This window comes from Sapajus apella, unplaced genomic scaffold, assembly GCF_009761245.1.
Source record: "Sapajus apella isolate SASKATOON/1434 unplaced genomic scaffold, GSC_monkey_1.0 scaffold93, whole genome shotgun sequence".
NCBI classification, from domain to species: Eukaryota; Metazoa; Chordata; class Mammalia; order Primates; family Cebidae; genus Sapajus; species Sapajus apella.
This window is the reverse complement of record NW_022437033.1, coordinates 2688072-2708456: the sequence shown is the minus strand read 5'-3', so window position 1 is coordinate 2708456 and position 20385 is coordinate 2688072. Positions and strand designations below refer to the sequence as shown.

The 20385-nt window shown below is 35.3% G+C and overlaps 1 long non-coding RNA gene across 1 annotated transcript; it reads right to left on the bottom strand.

The window, feature by feature from the left end:
• Window positions 1–1254: 1254 nt before the first annotated feature.
• On the bottom strand, window positions 1255–19268 carry LOC116535242. Its single transcript, XR_004262116.1, has 3 exons — window positions 19163–19268; window positions 3868–3872; window positions 1255–1269 (listed from the first exon to the last, which is right to left on the bottom strand). It is a non-coding gene; the product is annotated as an uncharacterized LOC116535242 (long non-coding RNA).
• Window positions 19269–20385: the final 1117 nt, after the last annotated feature.

The following is a 20385-nucleotide window of genomic DNA, read 5'->3' as shown; positions in this document are numbered from 1 at the left end:
GGATGGTGAGACAGAGCCATAGTATCTGCACAACACAGGGGAAATATTTGCAGTTTCAACCATCTCTGAATCCCTGTGATGCATATACTCTGGCAGATATGTATGGCCACCAGATGATTCTCAGTACTCTCTCAATATTATACACTTTTAATTATTTTAACTAAGGACATTTAGTCAATATGTACCATAATCTAATGTTTATACATTCACATCATTTTTTATAAATCTATATGCAAGGCTGAAAATATTTTTCTCATTATTTGTGTTCTGATTTGGGAGTTGAGAAAAATAGTAACATGTTTCCATGCTCTGGTAATTCTATGGTAAGGTATTTCTTAATCTCCTTGATGAAAACTGCTTGAACATATTTAGGAGATCTCCCATACAGTACACTAGGAAATTTACAAGAATCATCTTATGATTCATGATTGAATTAACTTACAGTCGATGATTGGATCATCTTATAATTGTCATCAAATAGCTTTGAAGTATATCTTATCTTGACAAATGAATAAATTGAGGCTATTAAATATTAAATAACTTTTGTATGGCTATACAGATAATAAGTGCTCAAGCCGTATGTATTTGACACCTCAGTTTGTGCTCTTCCTACCTTGCCCTTGAGCCTTTATGTGAGGCTAAGAGAAGGCTGGGTGCCTTTATAAAAATTCCCACAGTACTACCCGAGTATTTCAGGAGATAAAAAGACTTTATCAATTATTTAGTCTAATTTCTGTTTTTTACAGATGAGGTACTTAAATTGGAGAGTGTATTAGCAACTTAGCCAAGGTCATAGGGGCATATATTAAAACAGCTCACTTAGAGCCTAGATCTGGTAACTTCCAATGAGATATATTTTTTTCTATTTCTGTCTAGGACCACTCAACAAAATGCTGATCAGACCAAGGAAATAAGCTGGACTCTAATACAGCCACGGAGCTGCTCCTCTTGTTAAAACAAAAAAAAGTATATGTATATATGTGTGTGTGTATATATATATATATATATATATATGTGTGTGTGTGTGTGTGTGTGTGTGTGTGTGTGTGTGTGTGTCTGTGTCTGCTCACCATGGAAGTAATGTTGGAAAGTACAACCAAATTCATAATGTAAAAAGAATTTCTATATTCATAATCTGCTAAGCATATGTCAATGAAGCTATCTTTACCATGAAACCATCTCTATCCACCTAATAATTTTACAAAAAGGAATCTCTTACAAGGATACCAAAGCTGAAATGAAACTAGCTGCTAAAAAATGATAAACTTTCTTCTAACAAATTACCTACAGAATCTCCCAGAGAAACTTTTTATCATAATCTAATCTCTAAAAAATAGGAAATTTTTTGTGAGGATCAGTGTCATAAACAAGACATTTATTAACTCTTACCATGAGCCACACACTGTTCTAAGGTCTTTACATATATTACATTTTTTATCTTCAACATGATTCTATGAAGCCAACATTATTATGCTAATGTTACAATTGAGGAAACTGAGGTGAAGGCAATTTAAGTAACTTGCCCAAAGTCATACAATGATAAGAGATGGAGAGCCAGGCAGGGACTTTAGATTTTGCATTCCTACCCATCACACCACACCTGAAGTCTTTCGATATATTTATAGTATGTTTGAAGGGAGGTTCAACTCAATTTTAAAATAAGTTATAACCAGTTAAATCTATTCTGAAATACTTCCCTTTCAGTCAGGTTTCCAGGTTTCCTGTGGATATAATTAATATTATTAATAGGTAGTAGCTTGTGGAACGAGCTCCCGTAGAAGCAAAAGGCAAGACGTGAAAGTTAAAAAAGACTTTTATTTGATTTCTGTATCTCTCACTTACTGAGCAATTTATTTAATTGTCTTAGCCTCAGTTCTTTAGCGACAAAACCAACATAATTTTATTGGCTTTAGGATTTCTGTGTATGCCATTCAGAGTGCTAGTATGATTCACCCTCAAAAGGAGTGATTGGAAAGTTTCAGTGAAGATATTATTCATAAGACGTGGGAAACCAGCAAGGCTTCTGATCAATAGTGAGGAGCCATTATCACTCCTAAGCTTGAAGGATCAAAGAAAAGGAGTTACGTGGCCGGGCGCGGTGGCTCAAGCCTGTAATCCCAGCACTTTGGGAGGCCGAGGCGGCTGGATCACGAGGTCAAGAGATCGAGACCATCCTGGTCAACATGGTGAAACCCCGTCTCTACTAAAAATACAAAAAATTAGCTGGGCATGGTGGCACATGCCTGTAATCCCAGCTACTCAGGAGGCTGAGGCAGGAGAATTGCCTGAACCCGGGAGGCGGAGGCTGCAGTGAGCCGAGATCGCGCCATTACACTCCAGCCTGGGTAACATGAGTGAAACTCCGTCTCAAAAAAAAAAAAAAAAAAAAAGAAAAGGAGTTACAAGAACCTAAAGAAATTGTCTTTCACTGTGAACAACATAGGCTGTCTAAGTGGAGCTGGCAGCATTAGTTGATGGACACCCACAAGTTCTTGGTAAACATATGGGAGGAACCCAGGAGAAGAGATTTCTGCCCTTCTCTCCTCTCTTGCTACAATCTCCTGCATCTTTTTCACTCAACCCAGCAGAAGCCGAAGGGAAAGGGAACCAAGGTGTTGCATCCAATACAAATCAGTCCCCCGGGGTAGCGGGAAAAGAAAGGATCCACAGGACACACACTGATGACATTGTACGATGAACATTACACGTGAAAAAGCTGTAATGAAGCATGGGCTTAATAATTATTAATTTATTTTTTTCCCTCTAGTGGTCATCTTTTGTTTCTGCCAGCTCTTCATTGCATCCTATTCTTTCAGTAAAATCGGCTTTCCTTTAATAAAAACACGAATCCCACGATAGTAAGAGGGATGCGTGTAAAAATATTTCAGTGCTTGAGACTTTCATTTTTAGGGAGCGATTCTATACCATAGCGGTTTAAACAAAAGGATTCAGAATGAGAGTGACTGAGTCTGAATTACAGTTCACTTACTAGCTGTGACCTTGGGTAGGAGCTTGCTGAGCCTCAGTTCTTATTTCTGCATAAATGGAGCATTATACTAATAGTGACTCAACAGGGTGTGTACATTATATAGTGACTATAAAAAAAGATGAGCCTGTATGCAAGACTTAACTGTTATTATTCCATGTGGTCTTCTTAATATTGACAATCAGGTAATCCACCCACTGCCTTCATGATTGAACCTCCTTTTGGGTCGGTATGTGTCCTAGACTGGGCCAGTCTGACATTTTCTCTTGAGGAGTTGAATTCTGCACTGAATGGTACAGGATTAAAACAATCTGTTGATGCTGAAGTCACTCTAACGGCAAGGCCCTTAAGAAACTGCCAATTATTTCTCTCTGTTCAATCCCTGGAATAATCCTGGTTTTATATTTCCAGATTGGTCACTTATTCCTTTGATATTTAAAAAAATATTTACTTTTTATATTTTAAACAACTTTATGGAGGTATAATTCTCATGTACTAAAATTCACCCATTAAAGGCAAAAAATTTAATGTTTTTTAGTACATTCATAGAGTTGTGCAACCATTGCCACAGGCTAATTTTGGAACACTTTCATCATTCTCAAAAGAAATACCTTACCTTCTTTGGTACTCACCCCTCATTTCCTTCAACCACCTCTCTCTAGCACGTCACCTTAATCTAGATTCTGTTCCTACAGATTTTAGACAAGAAAAAGCAATGATAAAATGGCAATTTTTTTTTTTTTTTTGAGCGGGAGTCTCTCTCTGTCACCAGGCTGGAGTGCAGTGCTGCGATCTCAGCTCACTGCAATCTCCATGTCCCGGGTTCAAGCCATTCCCGTGCCTCAGCCTCTCGAGTAACTGGGATTACAGGCACATGCCACCACACCTGGCTAATTTTTTGTATTTTTAGTAGAGACGAGGTTTCACCCTGTTTGCCAGGATGGTCTTGATCTCTTGACCTCCTGATCCACGTGCCTCAGCCCCCTGAAGTGCTGGGATTACAGGTATGAGCCATCGCGCCTGGCTGAAAAGGTAATATTTTTAAAATATGGTGTTGTGACAACTAAAAGTCCACATGCAGAAGAATGAATTTTGACCCCTACCTCACAGACTATACAAAAATTAATTCAAAATGTTAAAATACCTAAATAAAGGAAGTAAAACTCTTAGAAGAAACATAAGTACACATTTTGTTCTTGTGATTTTTGAGTTGCCTACTAACCTTTCAAAAATTTTATCTTAGAGTTCAGGTTTCTCTAAAATTCTGTTTTGTTTTAGTGTTATTGTTGTTTGCTTGCAAGCGCAAGACTTACCATATAGCTCTCCACCCCTGACTCCCTTGTAGTTAGAATATCATACTACTGATAGGAGTTATAGAATGTTTTCTTCCTAAAAAGCATCCCCACTACCACCCACATTTCCACCCCAGCTACACTAAGATGAATGTATGGCATTATTGAACTAGAACATGTTATCTCAGCTTACGTCTGATTAAATTTGAGAACACCATTATAGGTATCTTCACCTACCAAGTGGCAATTGACTATTTTCTTGGGTACAATACAACACTGCCAAGAATATTCATGAAAATTTTTATTTTACAATTTGACTGTCAGATTCTTTTACTTTGCACATTGCCACAGCTGTTCATTAAATTGCATAAAAGAAATGCAAGAGTATTCTCAAGGTTGGATTATCTTGCTGAGAAAGTGAACAACAACTGCAGAACTCAAATAATAATACTAACAGTAACAAAACCTTCTGTTGTATAGGATAGAAAATGCACAGTTTCAACAATTTGCAGGGTTCCTTTTTTCTCTGAGCAAGTCAATTAAACCACATGCTTGGGAAAACATATTTCTGATATTCCAGAGAAATTATTACAGATTTTTCACATGAGAAAAGTACAGATAAAAAAACAACAATGAGTGCACTGATATCCATCTAAATAAGAGAATAAGCTTCCTGTTAAGTGTAGGCAATAAGACAGATAAGGATGTCAAGTAATATATCAACACATGTGGGGAAAAAAAAGAAGAGTATGTAAAAATAAGAACTAATTATCCCCTCTCCTGTTTTTTTCTCTTTCATCTTTTGCTGCTCCTTAACTGAATCGTTTTCTTCTGTCTAAGCATAAAATGTTAGTCTCTTGCTATCCAGTCCTACATCTATCCTTTACTATGCACCTGGCATCTATCCTTTACTATGCATTCTTCTTGATGATACCATTCACTCCTATGGCATCAATTATTATCCATTCCACATATGCGTAACTTCCACATGCATAACTCCAACTCAGACATTTCTTCTGAATTCTAGAAGTCTCCATTTGTCTCCTGAACATGTCTACATGGGTACCCAAAAGGCGTATCAAATTCAGCATGCCTGAAACTAAACTCATAATCTTCTTTCCCCAATGCTCTTCTGGCAACTCCATCTCAAAATGGCACCACCATTCATCTATCTGCAAAAGTCAGAAACCTAAGGCTCATCCTTGATATTCCCATTTCATTCATATTTCACAGGTCATTCATTAGGTGGCAGAAGCACAATTTAAACCAATATATTAACTTTCAGTCTAGTACTACCTCACTATTCCACAGAGTAATAAGGACCCCAGAGTCTAATAAGCAAACATTTAATAGATTTAATCTCATCAGACCTATTTTATCTACATTTAGTCACCAGTATTTGTTCATAATGCATTCCCAAGGGGAGGGTAAGGGAACATGTACTAAATTAGAATTGTGAAACCTGGGCAATATTCCCAGAGAGCTAATTTTAAAATGTTAAAACTTCTTAATCACTTATCACTTTGAAATTTAATTGTTTATTATAATGTTGTGGGATACTGAGATTTTTCCTAATTCTCCAGAATGAAAACCTCTAGCCTACAGCTGAGGACAAAGAGGCTCTAAGAACCCTATATTCTTAAGATACCTGCCAAAAATTTTCACCAGACACTTTCCTAAGGACTCACTGAAATTACCAAGTGGTAGCACATATTGTACTAGTGCCTCCAATAATCATCCCAACATTTTCTCTTCCTCTAACTTAGTATATTTTTAAAAACTGCAGAATGGAGAGCAAAATAATCAAAGTCAAGAACAATTGTTGCAGGAGTGACCAGGCTTGTGTTCAGGTATCACCCAACCAGAATGTACTCTTGCCTTGGTGCTGAATCAGGATACTGGGGGCCTCTTGCTATGACAGATAGCACCTTCATATTTGCTGGAATGTAGAGTTGAGAGGCTGAATTGGATGCTTAAGAGAAGGACTGATGTGAGAGAGGGAGGGGGGAGGTGATATAAAGTTAGTGGCTATTTGCCAATGAATAAAGAAGTATTTCAGTATTTGAAGAATGTTTCTCAATGAAGGGAAGATATTGGCATTGGGATATCACTATTCTCCAGGGACTGTCCATGCACTGCAAGCATTTAATGTATCTTACTCTTGGAAATTAAATGCTGTTTCAGTCACTTCAAGACAATCAATAATCCCTTCACACATTTTAAAAGGCTCCCTGAGTGGTACTGCACACCTTGTGACCCACTTCCACATCTACTGCACTAGGGAACTATACAACTGAATAAATCCACTGAGCTTTTGCAAATCTAAAACATGAGCCAATAAAGGAGGCTTCACTTTGATTCCTTTATTACAGAGAAATCTGATTGCCAAGAAGAGTTAACAGAGAAGAAGCAATAACAAACAATAACAAAAATCATCACAGCCAAGAAGTAAAGAGAGACTTGTTAATACATTCATTTGCTCCACTGTCCGTCCTCCTCAACACCCTGAAAGAATGAGGTCTTGAAGAATGAGGACAGAAGAAATATCTACTTCAGATCCTTCCCTGTCACACCTAAACTATCAGCATTTCAGTTTAAGTCTGTGATGTAGGGAAAGGAAGAGAAATGGAAGTTAAATAGAGTTAGAGACTGAAACTATAAATTGGATTGAATGTTATTGTTTTACTTTGCTTTTTATGTTTTTTTTTAAGCTTTATTTTAAGTCCAGGATTACATGTGCAGGTATCTTATATAGGTAAATATCATATCACAGGGGGTTGGTGTACAGATTATTTTGTCATCCAGGTAGTGAACACAGTACCCAATGGGTAGTTTTTTGATTCTCACCCTCCTTCCACTCTCTATCCTCAAGTAGGCCTCAGGGTCTGTTGTTTCCTTCTTTGTGTCCATATGTACTCAATGTCTAGCACCCACCTATAAGTGAGAACATGCAGCACTTGAGTTTTTTTGTTAGTTTGCCCAGAGAAATGGTGTCCAGCTCCATTCATGTTTCTGCAAAGGACATGATCTCATTCTTTGTTGTGGATGCATAGTATTCCATGGTGTATATGTACCACAGTTTCTTTATCCAGTTTACCTTTGATGGGCTTCTAGGTTAATTCTAAGTCTTTACTACTGTGAATAGTGCTGCAATAAATGTATTCATGAATGTGTATTTATGGTGGAATTATTTATACATCTTTGAGTATATACCCAGTAATGAAATTGCTGGGTCAAATGGTAATTCTGTTTTAAGTTCTTTAAGAAATTGCCAAACTGCTTTCTACAAAGGCTGAACTAACTTACATTTCTACCAGTAGTGTATAAGTGTCTTCTTTTTTCCACAGCCTCACCAGCATCCGTTGTTTTTTGACATTTTAATAATAGCCATCTGACTGGTATGAGATGGTGTCTCACTGTGGTGTTGACTTGCATTTCTCTAACGATCAGTGATGTTGAGCACTTTTTCTTATGTTTGTTGGCTGCATGCATGTCTTCCTTTGAAAAGTGTCTGTTCATGTCCTTTGCCTACTTTTTAATGGAATTGTTTGGTTTTTGCTTGTTAATTTGTTTAATTTACTTACAGATTCTGGATATTAGTCCTTTGTCAGATACATAATTTCAAAATATTTTTCCTCATTCTTTAGGTTGTACATTTACTTTGTTGTTAGTTTCCTTCGCTATGCAGAAGCCCGTTAGTTTAATTAGATCTTATTTGTCAATTTTGGCTTTTGTTGCAATTACTTTTGGCTTCTTTGTCATGAAGTCTTTTCCAGGTCCTATGTCCAGAATGGTATTTCCTAGGCTATTTTCCAGGATTTTCATAGCTTTTGGTTTTAAATTAGAATATTTAACCAAATTTGATCTATTTTTTGTATGTGATGTAAGAAATCGGTTCAGTTTTAACTCTCTGTTTATGGTCATCCAGTTATACCAGTATCATTTACTGAATATGGAGTGTTTTTTCCCATTGCTTGTTTTTGTCGATTTTATCAAAGATAAGATGATTGTAGTTGTGCAGCATTATTTCTGGGAGCTCTATTCTGTTCCATTGGCCATGTGTCTGTTTTTGTACCAGTATTATGCTATTTTGCTTACTGTAGCCTTGTAGTATAGTTCAAAGTCACATAATGTGATGCCTCCAGCTTTGTTTTTTTTTTTTTTTTCCTAGAATTACTTTGGCTATTCTGGCTCATTTTTGGTTTCATACAAATTTTAAAATAGTTTTTCTAATTAGCTGATGAATGTCATTGTAGTTTGATAGGAATACATTGCAGTTTTGATAGTCTTTAAACTGCTTTGGGTAAATGGTAGTTTTCACTAATTTTCACAGTATTGATTGTTCCTATCCATGAGCATAAAAATGTTTTCCATTTGTTTGTGTCACCTCTAATTTCTTTGAGCAGTGTTTTGTAATTCTCATTGTGGAGGCCTTTCACCTCCTTGGTTGGCTGCAGTCCTAGGTATTTTATTCTCGTGCAGGTATTTTGAATGACATTTTGTTATTGATTTGGCTCTCAGTTTGGATGCTGTTGGTGTATATGAGTGCTACTGGTTTTTGTACATTGATTTTGAATTGTGAGGTTTTGCTGAAGTTATAAAGCAGATCAAGGAGCTTTTGGCCACAGGCTGTGGGGTCTTCTTGGTACAAAATTATATAATCTACAAACAGTGATAGTTTCAGTTTCTCTCTTCCTATTTGAATGCTTCTTATTGCTTTCTCTTGCCTGATTGCTCTGGCTAGGACTTCCAGTACTGTGTTGAACAGAAGTGGTGAGGAAGGACATACTTGTCTTCTTTCAGTTTTCAAGGGGAATATTTCCAAATTTTGCTTATTCAGTATGATGTGGGCTGTGAGTTTTACATAGTGGCTTTTATTATTTTGAAGTATGTTTCTTCAATGACTAGTTTGGGTTTTGTTTTTTTTTTTAACATGAAGGAATGCTGAATTTTACTGAAAGACTTTCTTGCATGTAAAGAGATGATTATGTGGTGTTTTTGTTTTTGCACAGAGTTTTGCTCTGTCACACAGGCTGGAATGCAGTGGTGGCGTGTTGGCTCACTGCAAGCCCCGTCGATCAGGTTCAAGCAATTCTCCTGCCTCAGTCTCCCAAGTAGCTAGGATTACAGGCATGTACCATCATACCCAGATAATTTTTGTATTTTTATTAAAGATGGGGCATCACAATGTTGGTCAGGCTGGTCTCAAACTCCTGACCTAAAGTGACCCACCCGCCTTGGCCTCCCAAAGTTCTGGGATTACAGACATAAGCCACTGAACCCAGCTGCGGTTTTTGTTTATAGTTCTGTTTATGTGGTGAATAATATTTATTGATTTATATATGTTGAACCAATCTTGCATCCCTGGAGTAAAACCTAAAAGATTGTAGTGGATTAGCTTTTTGATGCACTGCTAGATTCAGTTTGCTGGTACTTTGTTAAGTATTTCTGCATCTGTGTTTATCAAGGATATTGGTCTGAAGTTTTTCTTTTTTGTTGTTGTATCACTGCCATGTTTAAGTATCAGGGTGATGCTGGCTCTATAAAATGAGTTAGGGAGCAGTCAATCCTCCTCATTTTTTTGGAATAGTTCTGTTATAAATGGTACCAGGTTTTTTCTATACATCTGTTAGAATCTGGCTATGAATCTGTCTTGTCCTGGGCTTTTTCCAGTTAGTAGGCTTAATACTGATTCAATTTTGGAACTCATTATTGATCTGTTCATAGATTCAATATCTTCCCAGTTCAGTCTTGTGAGAGTATGTGTTTCCAGGAATTTATCCATTTTTTCTAGGTTTTCTAGCTTGTGTGCCTAAAAGCACATATAATAGTCTCTGAAGTTCTTCTGAATTTCTGTAGTGTCAACGATAAAATCCCTTTGTCAAATCTCATTGTGTTTATCTGGTTCTTCTCTCTTATTTTTAATTACTCTAGGTGGTAGTCTATCTATCTTATTAATTCCTTCAAATAACTGGCTCGTGGATTCATTGGCATCCTTGAAACAGGGAGAGAGACCAAACAATGTGAAAAATATATTTCGGGATATTGTCCATAAAAATTTCCCCAACCTCGCTAGAGAGGCCAGTGTTCAAATTCAGGAAATGCAGAGAACCCCTGTGAAATACTACACAAGAAAACTTTCCTCAAGACAATGACACAATAAACTTTGGGGATTCAGGGGGAGGTATACTGCTCAGGTGATTGGTGCACCAAAATCTCACAAATCACCACTAAAGACATTTCTCATGTAACCAAACATAACCTGCTTCCCAAAAACCTACAGAAAAAAAAAATCAAGAAAAAAAAAGACACATAGTCATCAGATTCTCCAAGGTTGAAATGAAAAGAAAAAGTTAAAAACAGCAAGAAGAAAGAGACAGATCACCTACAAAAAGAATCTTATCAGGCTAGCAAGAAAACAGTCAGCAGAAACCCTACAAGCCAGAAGAGACCAAGTGCCTATATTCGACATTCTTTAAGAAAAGAATTTTCAACAAATATTTTCATACTCAGCCAAACTACGCTACATAAGCAAATACGAAATGATTCTTTTCATACAAACATGCAAACACTAATGGAATTCATTATTACCAGACGTACCTTACAAGAGATCCTGAAGAGAGTGTTAAATATAAAAAGGAAAGACTATTATTGGTTACTACAAAAACACAATCAAGTACACAGACCTGTTAGACTATACAGCAGCTACAAGTCTGCATAATAACCAGCTAACAACATGGTAATAGTATCAAATCCACAACAACACTTACCTTGAGTGTAAATGAGCTAAAGGCCCCAATTAAGAGGAACAAAGTGGCAAGTTGGATAAAGAAACAAAACCTGACAGCATGCAATCTTCAAGACACCATCTCACATGCAATGATACCCATAGACTCAAAGTAAAGCAATGGAAAAAAAATCTGTGAAGCAAACAAACAAACAAAAAAAGGAAAACAAAAGCAGAAGCTGATATCAGTTTTACTTTTTTAGTGAGCATTTTATTTTTGTTTGTATCAGTTTTAATTTTTATTAGTGAAGGTATAGAATACTGGGTATCCTTTTGTTATCTTTTTGGGGGCATAAAAAGACCCCTGCTTCAGGGACAGAAATTGAAGCATAAAAATAGAGATATAAGAACTATGCCTAGGAATTAAATCATTCTTACGGTAAATTTGACATCATATTTTAACAAACCTGAAAAATATAAGGTAGTTGAGATAATGTCTATTGGAAGACATTTACCCCCAAAGAAATTATCAGAGATGAACATAAACATTGTTTAAATATTTTTCAAACATTAATCCAAGAGCTATTCAGAAGTGAAGAAATTTAGAAACATCAGAAATGGCACAAAGAACGATTAGGGTAAATATACAAATATAGTTTGACCAAAAAGTAAGTGTGATATGGCTGTTAAAAAGGGTTTTTTTTTTTTTTTTTTTTTTTTTTTTTTGAGAATGATTTAAAGACATTCGGAGGTATTTATAAGATTAGGCAGAAAAAAAAAGTAAAATGTAAATCAAAATATACAGTATTATCCTAGTGTTATTTTAAAGTAAGTGTGTGTGTGTGTGTGTGTGTGTGTGTATGTGTTACACATCAGAATATTAACAGTGGGGATGTAATTCTTATTATTTTTACATTTCACTGTCACATTAAAAATAATGAATAAGCTTACAACAATGAATATTTATTGCATATATAATTAAGAAAAATAAACAGGAAAATAGATTTCTTTTAGAAATCCAGAATTCATAAATTGAATGGTGTGAATATTAGGAGATCTCTTATTTAATCACGGTAAGGCTGTCTGGTGAACCCCAGCAAGAAAGAGGAGCTGACAGATGTGGATGTGAGAAACAAAGAAAAAGCCAAAGACAAATTTCATACACATAATAATATTAGCATGAACAGATAGTTAAGGAAATGAGAAGTTAGAGCAAATTTGGGAAAAGACGGTGATGTGCAAAGTTTCATGTTCTACTAGTAACTGGTAATCTAAAGTCTCAGTGATCAGCCATTGGACAGTGCAAAGATGGTCAGGCATGACAAAATCATGACTTGAGAGATGTTCATCAGGATGTTATAAACAATATGGAAGTAGAAGAGGTCCCAGGGAAAGAAATTGCAGGATAAAAATAGAGATATAAGAATTATGCCTAAGGAATTTGCTTCATTTAAGAGGTTTGTTAAGAGGAATCTATTAAAAGAGTAGTTAGTGATAAGTCAAAAACCAAAGCAGACTATAAGCTAACAAAGTTCCAAAAAGACAAAGAAGGGTACGACATAATAGTAAAGGGCTCAGTTCAACATGAAGACCTAATTACCTTAATTATATATGCACCCAAGACAGGAGCACCCAGGTTCATAAAGCAAGTTCTTAGAGACCTACAAAAAGACTTAGATAGCCACACAGTAAAAATGGGAGACTTTAACACCCCAGTGACAGTATTAGACAGGTCATTGAGGCAGAAAACTAACAAAGATATTAAGTCAACACTTGACCAAGTGAACTTAATAGACATCTACAGAACTTCCCACTCCAAAACAACAGAATATGTATTCTTCTCATCACAAAATGTCATGGGCTCTAAAAATCAACCACACAATTCGGCATAAAACAGTCCTCAGCAAATTCAAAAAACAGAAATCAAACCAACCATACTCTTGGACCACAGTGCAAAAAAATAGAAATCAATGTTAAGAAAATTGCTCAAAAGCATACAACTTAATGGAAATTAAACAACCTGCTCCTGATTGACTTTGGGGTAAATAATACAATTAAGGCAGAATTCAATAAATTCTTTGAAATTAATGAGAAAAAAATACACAACATACCATAATCTCTGGGACATAGCCAAAGCAGTGTTAAGAAGGAATTTTATAGCTCTAAATGTCCACATCAAAAAGTTAGGAAGATCAGAACTTTGGGAGGCCGAGGTGGATCACAAGTTCAGGAGTTTGAGACCAGCCTGGCCAAGATGTTGAAACCCCATCTCTACTAAAAATACGAAAATTAGTTGGGCGCGGTGGCATGCGCCTGTAATCCCAGATACTCAGAGAATCGCTTGAACCTGGGAGGCAGAGGTTGCAGTGAGCAGAGATCGTGCCATTGCACTTCAGCCTGGGTGACAGAGTGAGACTCCATCTCAAAAAAAAAAAAAAAAAAAGTTAGGAAGATCTGAAATTAACAACTGAACATCGCAACTAGAGGAACTAGAAAAGCAAGAGCAAACTGCAAGCTAGTAGAAGACAGAAAAGTAACCCAAATTAGAGCTGAAATGAAGGAATTGAGATTCAAAAATCATACAATAGATTTAATTTTAATAACAAAAAGTGAACAGAGAGTTCTGTAATCTGTCCAGGATTCATTAAATGACAGAAATGGAGATTCAATAAGTGTGGGTTGAAGGCAATGAATATTGAAAAAATTTTAAAACCATTTTATGTTTATATCTCAACAAGTCTAGATACCACAAAATACCGATTGTAATGCACCTTTATCATCCCATGTATTTCTTTAATTTGGCTCTTCTCCTTCAGATTTGAATATAAAGTGATTAGACTAACATCTAAATAAAGTTAACAATTTATATCTTTTGACAGACTTTTTTCCCCCTCAATTACATAGGCAAACCTGATTTTATTGCTTTTTACCTTTATTTAGCTTTGAAGATACTGCTTTTTGGTTTTTTTTTTTTTTTTACAAATAAAGGGTTTGTATCAATCCTGCTTTGATCATGTCTATCAGCACCATTTTTCCAACAGCACATGTTCACTTTGTGTCTCTGTGTCACATTTTAGTAATTCTTGAAATATTTTAAACTTTCTCATTTGTGTTATAACAGCTATGATGATACGTAATTAATGATTCTTAATTTTACTATTATAGCTGTTTCAGTGTACCACAAACCATAGCCATATAAGATGGCAAACTTAATAGATACATTTTCTGAGTATTCTCACTGCTCCACTTCATCTCTTTTCCTCTCCTCTGACTGCCTCATTCCCTGAGACACAGCAATATTGAAATTAGGCCAACTAATAACCCTACAATGACCTCTAAGTGTTCAAATAAAAGGAGGAATCACATGTCTCCCACTTTAAATCAAAACCTAGAAACGATCAAGTTTAGTAAGCAAGGCATGCCAAAATCTTAGATAGGCTGAAAGGCCTCTTGTGCCAAACAATTATCCAAGTTGTGAATGCAAATGAAAAGTTCTTGAAGGACACTAAAAGCACTATTCCCGTTTTGTTGACATGGAGGAAGTTTTAGTGGTCTGTGTAGAAAATCAAAGCAACCACATGATTCCCTTAAGCCAAAGAATAATGCAGAGCAAAGCCCTTACTATCTTCAAGTCTATGAAGGCTGACATAGGTGAGAAAGCTGCAGAGGAAAAGTCTGAAGCCAGAATGGGGTGTAAAGAAAGAAGCTATCTCCATAACAAAAAAGCAGCAAGTGCTGATAAAAGTTGGGCAGCAAGATATCCTGAAAAGCTAGCTAAGATAATTGATGAAGGTAGCTACACAAAACAAAATATTCTCAGTAGAAACAAAACAGCCTTCTACTGGAAGAAGATGCCCTCTATGACTTTAATAGTTAAAGAGGAGAAGTCAATACTTACCTTCACCATGTCAAAGGACAGGATGACTCTCTTGATAGGCATTAATATAGCTTCTGACTTTAGTGGAAGCCAAGGCTTATTTATCATTCCAAAAATCTTAGGGCACTTAAGAGTTATGCTAAATCCATTCTGCCTGTGCATACAGGAACAATGGATTCATGGAACAAATGTAATGTGTGTGTACACCTAACAGGCCACAATGTATTGCAAACACAATTTTTATATGCACCGGGAAAACAAAATGTTTGTGTTACTCACTTTATTTTGATATTTACTTTATTGTGATGGTCTGAAACTCAACCTGCAATATCTCTAAGTTATGCCTGTATTAAGGTTATGAGACCTGTGGAACAGCATGTATGATTTTCTGTCTTCCTCTCATGTTACTAGCTAATACAGACAGGATAAAATAAATATAAAAATGGAAATAACTGTACAATAAACCTGGATGTTCAGCAAGAATTGCAACACTACTCAAGTTGAACTGATGTTTGGCTCGAGGCACCACTATGAAAGGACTCAAAATATATAATACAGGGCTCATTTTCTGGATATTTTACATCAATTCAAAATTTGATGGATAATAGACAATTTAGAGATTTAACAGTAAAACGTGTTAAAGAGTGAATTAGGCAAAATCTGAGCTATGAAATGTGCATACCATGTTGTTAATAATAATCTACCTGTTGTTGATATAAAGGGAGAGATCAAGGGCCTCTCCTGCTCTGTTTTATCAACAGTCTATACCCAACTAGCTGAGGACTGAAAATTTACTTGAAAGCCTTTATTCTTATAAATTAGTTTTGGGATCACTTTTATTATTCAATCCTTACTATTTGAAGAGTTGGCATTGAATAATCAGTCATTTAAATCTTAAAGATCTTAGAGTTTAAGTTTTTAAAAAAAATTGGCCAATGGACTCCATTATGACTTTCATTAAAGTATTCACATTCTTTTCAAAAGAATGAACATAGATACAATTTTGTTTACAGTTGCTATTCATGGACCAGCTCCCAGACTATTCAACCACCCTAGGTAGGATGCATTGTATTTTACAAAAATGACAGCACCAATAATGATCTCATCCTGCATGTTCCTCTTACAACATTAGACTCACACTCTGCCATTAAAAGTTTGGGGCTATGTTCACTCTTTTTAATTCTGGGAAGACCTTTGCAATGACCAAGGAAAAGAACAAATTTGAACCCCTACTTCACAGTATAAACAAAATTAACTTGAAATGGATAGAAGGGACCTATATGTAATAGTCAAAACTATAAACACTTTGAAAAAAATATAGGTGTAAATATTCATGATGCTGCTTAGGCAATGACTTCTTAGCTATGGCAACTAAAGTACAAACAACCTAAGAACAAATACATAAATGAAACTTCATCAAAATACAAAGGTTTTGTACCTTATAGGATACCACCACGAAAGAAAAGAAAACCCATAGGATATGAAAAAAAAATTAATCATATACTTTAAAAGGACCTAATATATAGAATATATTCTAAAATTTTACAACTCAATAATCAAAAGGCAAATAACCCCATTTTTTAAATGGGCAAATGATTTGAATAGACATGTCTCTAAAATGATATAAAAATGGTCAATAAGCCCACACAAAAAAAATGCTTAACATCATTTGCCATCAGTAAAATACAATTCAGATCACAAACTTCATATCCACTAGGATGGCTATAACAAAAATACAGATCTTAGCTATTGGTGGGGTATGAGAAAATTTAAATATTGTGCATTGTTAGTGGAAATTTAAAATGGTACAGCTACTTTGGGAAACAGTGTATAAGGAAAAAAAACAGCAAATAATCTCAAAGAATGTAGACATAAAAATATAATAATAATAAAGTCCATTGTCAGTGTCACTCAGCACCATATAAAAATCATAAGCAAAGTATTACCAAAGTGAATAAAGTAATATAAACAAAGGATAATACATTGTAACTAAATTGACTTTATCACATAAATGCACAGTTGTTCTATAATTAGAGACTCAAATAATGTAAATCAACATATTAACAGATAAACAGATTTAAAATACATGATTGCAGTAGCTTTTTAACATTTGGTAGAATTCAATATCAATTTGTTATTTTAAATAACAATATTTTAAGAAATTGAAAGTTTAAGAAAAATCCTTGTCATCTGACAAAGGGATGTGCAAACAACCAAAGTATATATAGGCCTATCCACGAAACATTGAACTGCTAACCCTTTGAGAACATGATTAAAACAAAGATGCCTGATATTATCAACTACATTCAACATTGTACTGGATGTTCCAGCCAGTTCAGAAAGCAATCAAAAAGATAAGAGGAATGAAGATGGTAGAAAAAAATTGTAACATTTTTATGTTTTGAGAATCCTAACAAATCTGCAAATAAATTATTTGGATTAAAGAGAGTGTAGCAAATTTGTGGGAAAAAAATCAATATTCAAATATTAATTGTACCCATTCCTTCCCTTGCCCTTCTTCCTTTCCCCTCTCCTACTCTCCTTCCTTTTTTTCTTCTTATGCACACAGTAGAATACTACACAATCCACAGCCACCTATCAACATCAATGAATCATCACAAACCAAATGGAAGGTGAATAAACCAAGACACATTATACACTATTCTATTTAAATCAAGTGCAAAATCTGTTTAATCTAAAGTATATATTTAGGAGTGCAAACCTAGAAGGTTAGACTGCAAAGAAAATCCAAAAACCATAGATACATATTTATTTTTAGTACTTATGCATTTTTTAAAATATGCTGCATAGTAGTATAAAATAACAAAAGATCTCAAAAAAATTATATATGAGACAGAGTAGCATTGATAAAGAGGCGATCTCACCTTTGGTTCTGGATATTTCTGTGTTGTTTAAACATATTACACAAAGAGCACACATTTTCTATGTATCATACATTTAATTTAGTTTTAAATGTCAATATAGATTTTTAAAAGTATAAGAATACTCAAAAACTTTTTACATATTTTTAAGAAAAAAGGTTTCAGAATGAGAGAAGACACAATGATTAGAGGCAAAACATAAAATAAAAAACTAAAACATTCGAGGGCCTCCAATAGTTTGATGAAGCTGAAGAAAAGGGCACATGTGTGAGGAAAAAGCAGAGCTCTCTGTAATCTGATCTCTGAAAGGCTAGGGCTGTACCATTTAAATGTGATTTGAGGTCACACACACTGAACCACATAGCAGTACTCTTTTTACTTTGACTCTCGTGCCCAGGCTATGACCTAAACATGATCGTAGCTTGTAATAAATTTCATAATTATTAGCAATTCTAACAACGAAGAGCCAAAGAATTGATGCGGCCAGGAGGAAAGGTCTGCCCTTTAATCAGAGGCTATGCGTTCAAGTCACCTTCAAGGCAATTTTCTGGGGCAAACCACTGCCCATGCATTTATATGTTGTTAATGAGCAGTGAAAAGCCCTTTGGAATGTTTAGAGGCCCTTTTCATTTGCACACAATTAGGGTAAAAATGAAATGTGCAGATTACCGTTGAATGACATTCCTCTGTTATCTTTTTCTAACACATCATGCATGAAAACCAAAGGTCTCTTTGTTATAAAAGAGACTAAATTGCTTAATTCATGAATTTATAGACTTGCATTTTTTCTCCTCAGAGAATTTGTCATGGTTTCTGAGCTCTTGAAAACTCCCAGAAGGTGATAATGCAACCAATTGCATATAAAACCTCAAAATGCAGAGCAGAAGACTGGTCAAGACATTTAAGTTTAGAGGAGGAAGTATGAAAGGTAAATGGTAAATGTTTACTTTGGCAATTGAAACTTAAAAGATATATGTTTCCTGGGATATGGGCTATTATGACCAAAACAGCATGGTACTGGTACAAAAACAGGCACATAGGCTAATGGAACAGAATAGAGAGCCCAGAAATAAGGCAACACGTCTACGACCATCTGATCTTTGACAAAGCTGACAAAAACAAGCAATGATGAAGATTCCCTTGGTGCTGGGATAACTGGCTAGCCATATGCAGAAGACTGAAACTGAATGCCTTCCATACACCATATACAAAAATTGACTCAAAATGGATTAAAGACTTAAATGTAAAACCAAAAACTATAAAAACCGTAGAAGACAACCTAGGCAATACCATCTTGGTCCTAGGAATGGGAAAACATTTCTTGACAAAGACACCAAAAGCAATCACAACAAAAGCAAAATTTACAAATAGAATCTGATAAAACTAGGTATTCTGCACAGCAAAATAAACTATAAACAGAGTAAACTGACAACCTACACAATGAGAGAAAGTATTTTCAAACTATGCATCTGATGAAGGTCTAATATCCAGCATCTATCAGAAACTTTAAAAAGTTTACAAGAGAAAAATAACCCCATTAAAAAGTGGGCGAAGGACATGAACAAACACTTTTTTGAAGAAGACATACATGCTGCCAACAAGTCTATGAAGAAAAGCTCAATATCACTGATCATTAGAGAAATGCAAATCAAAATCACAAGATACCATCTCGCACCAGTCAGAATGGCTACATTAAAAAGTAAAAAAAAAAAAAAAAAAAAAAAAAAAAAAATTGATGCTGGCAAAGGCCTCAGAGAAAAGGAATCCCTTATACATTGTTGTGGGATTCTAAATTAGTTCAACCATTGTGGAAGTCAGTAGGGCGATTCCTTGAAGAACTAAAAGCAGAGCTACCATTTGACCCAGCAATCCCATTAATGGGTATATATCAGATAAGTATAAATCATTCTGTGTAAAGACACATGCATGTGAATGTTCATTGCAGTACTGTTCACAATAGCAAAGACATGAGATCAACCTAAATGCCCATCAGTGACAGACTGGACAGAGAATATGTGGTACATATATATCACGGAATATTATGCAGCCATAAAAATGAAAAAGATCAGGTTTTTTGCTGAAACATGGATCTAGCTGGAAGCTATCATTCAAAGTAAATTAACGTAGGAACAGAAAACCAAATACTGCATGTTCTCAATTATAAGTGGGGAGCTAAATGAGAAGAACCTAGGAACATAGAGAAGGAAACAACAGACACTGGTGTTTATTTGAAGGAGAAGGTGGGACGATGGAAAGGAGCAGAAAAGATAACTATTGGGTACTAAGCTTACTACGGGGGTGATGTAATAATAGGTACAACAAATCCCCATGATGTGTTTATCTATGTAACAAAGCTTCACATTTACCATCAAACCTAAAACTAAAATGTTTTAAAAGAAAAGGTTTTAAAAATACTTTTCATAAGCATGGTTTTATATGAGAATCTAGGCAACTGGACATTGGGTAGCCTGTAACTGTTTGCTCTGCATCTATCTTTTTAACTGCTTCCAGCTCACCCACACCCAGGTCATGAGTTTCATATAAAAACTTTGTAACTCATGGAGTTCCTGTAAGCCTGGAGCTTCATTATTTTTTTTCCTTCTGCAGTCTTTATTTATTTT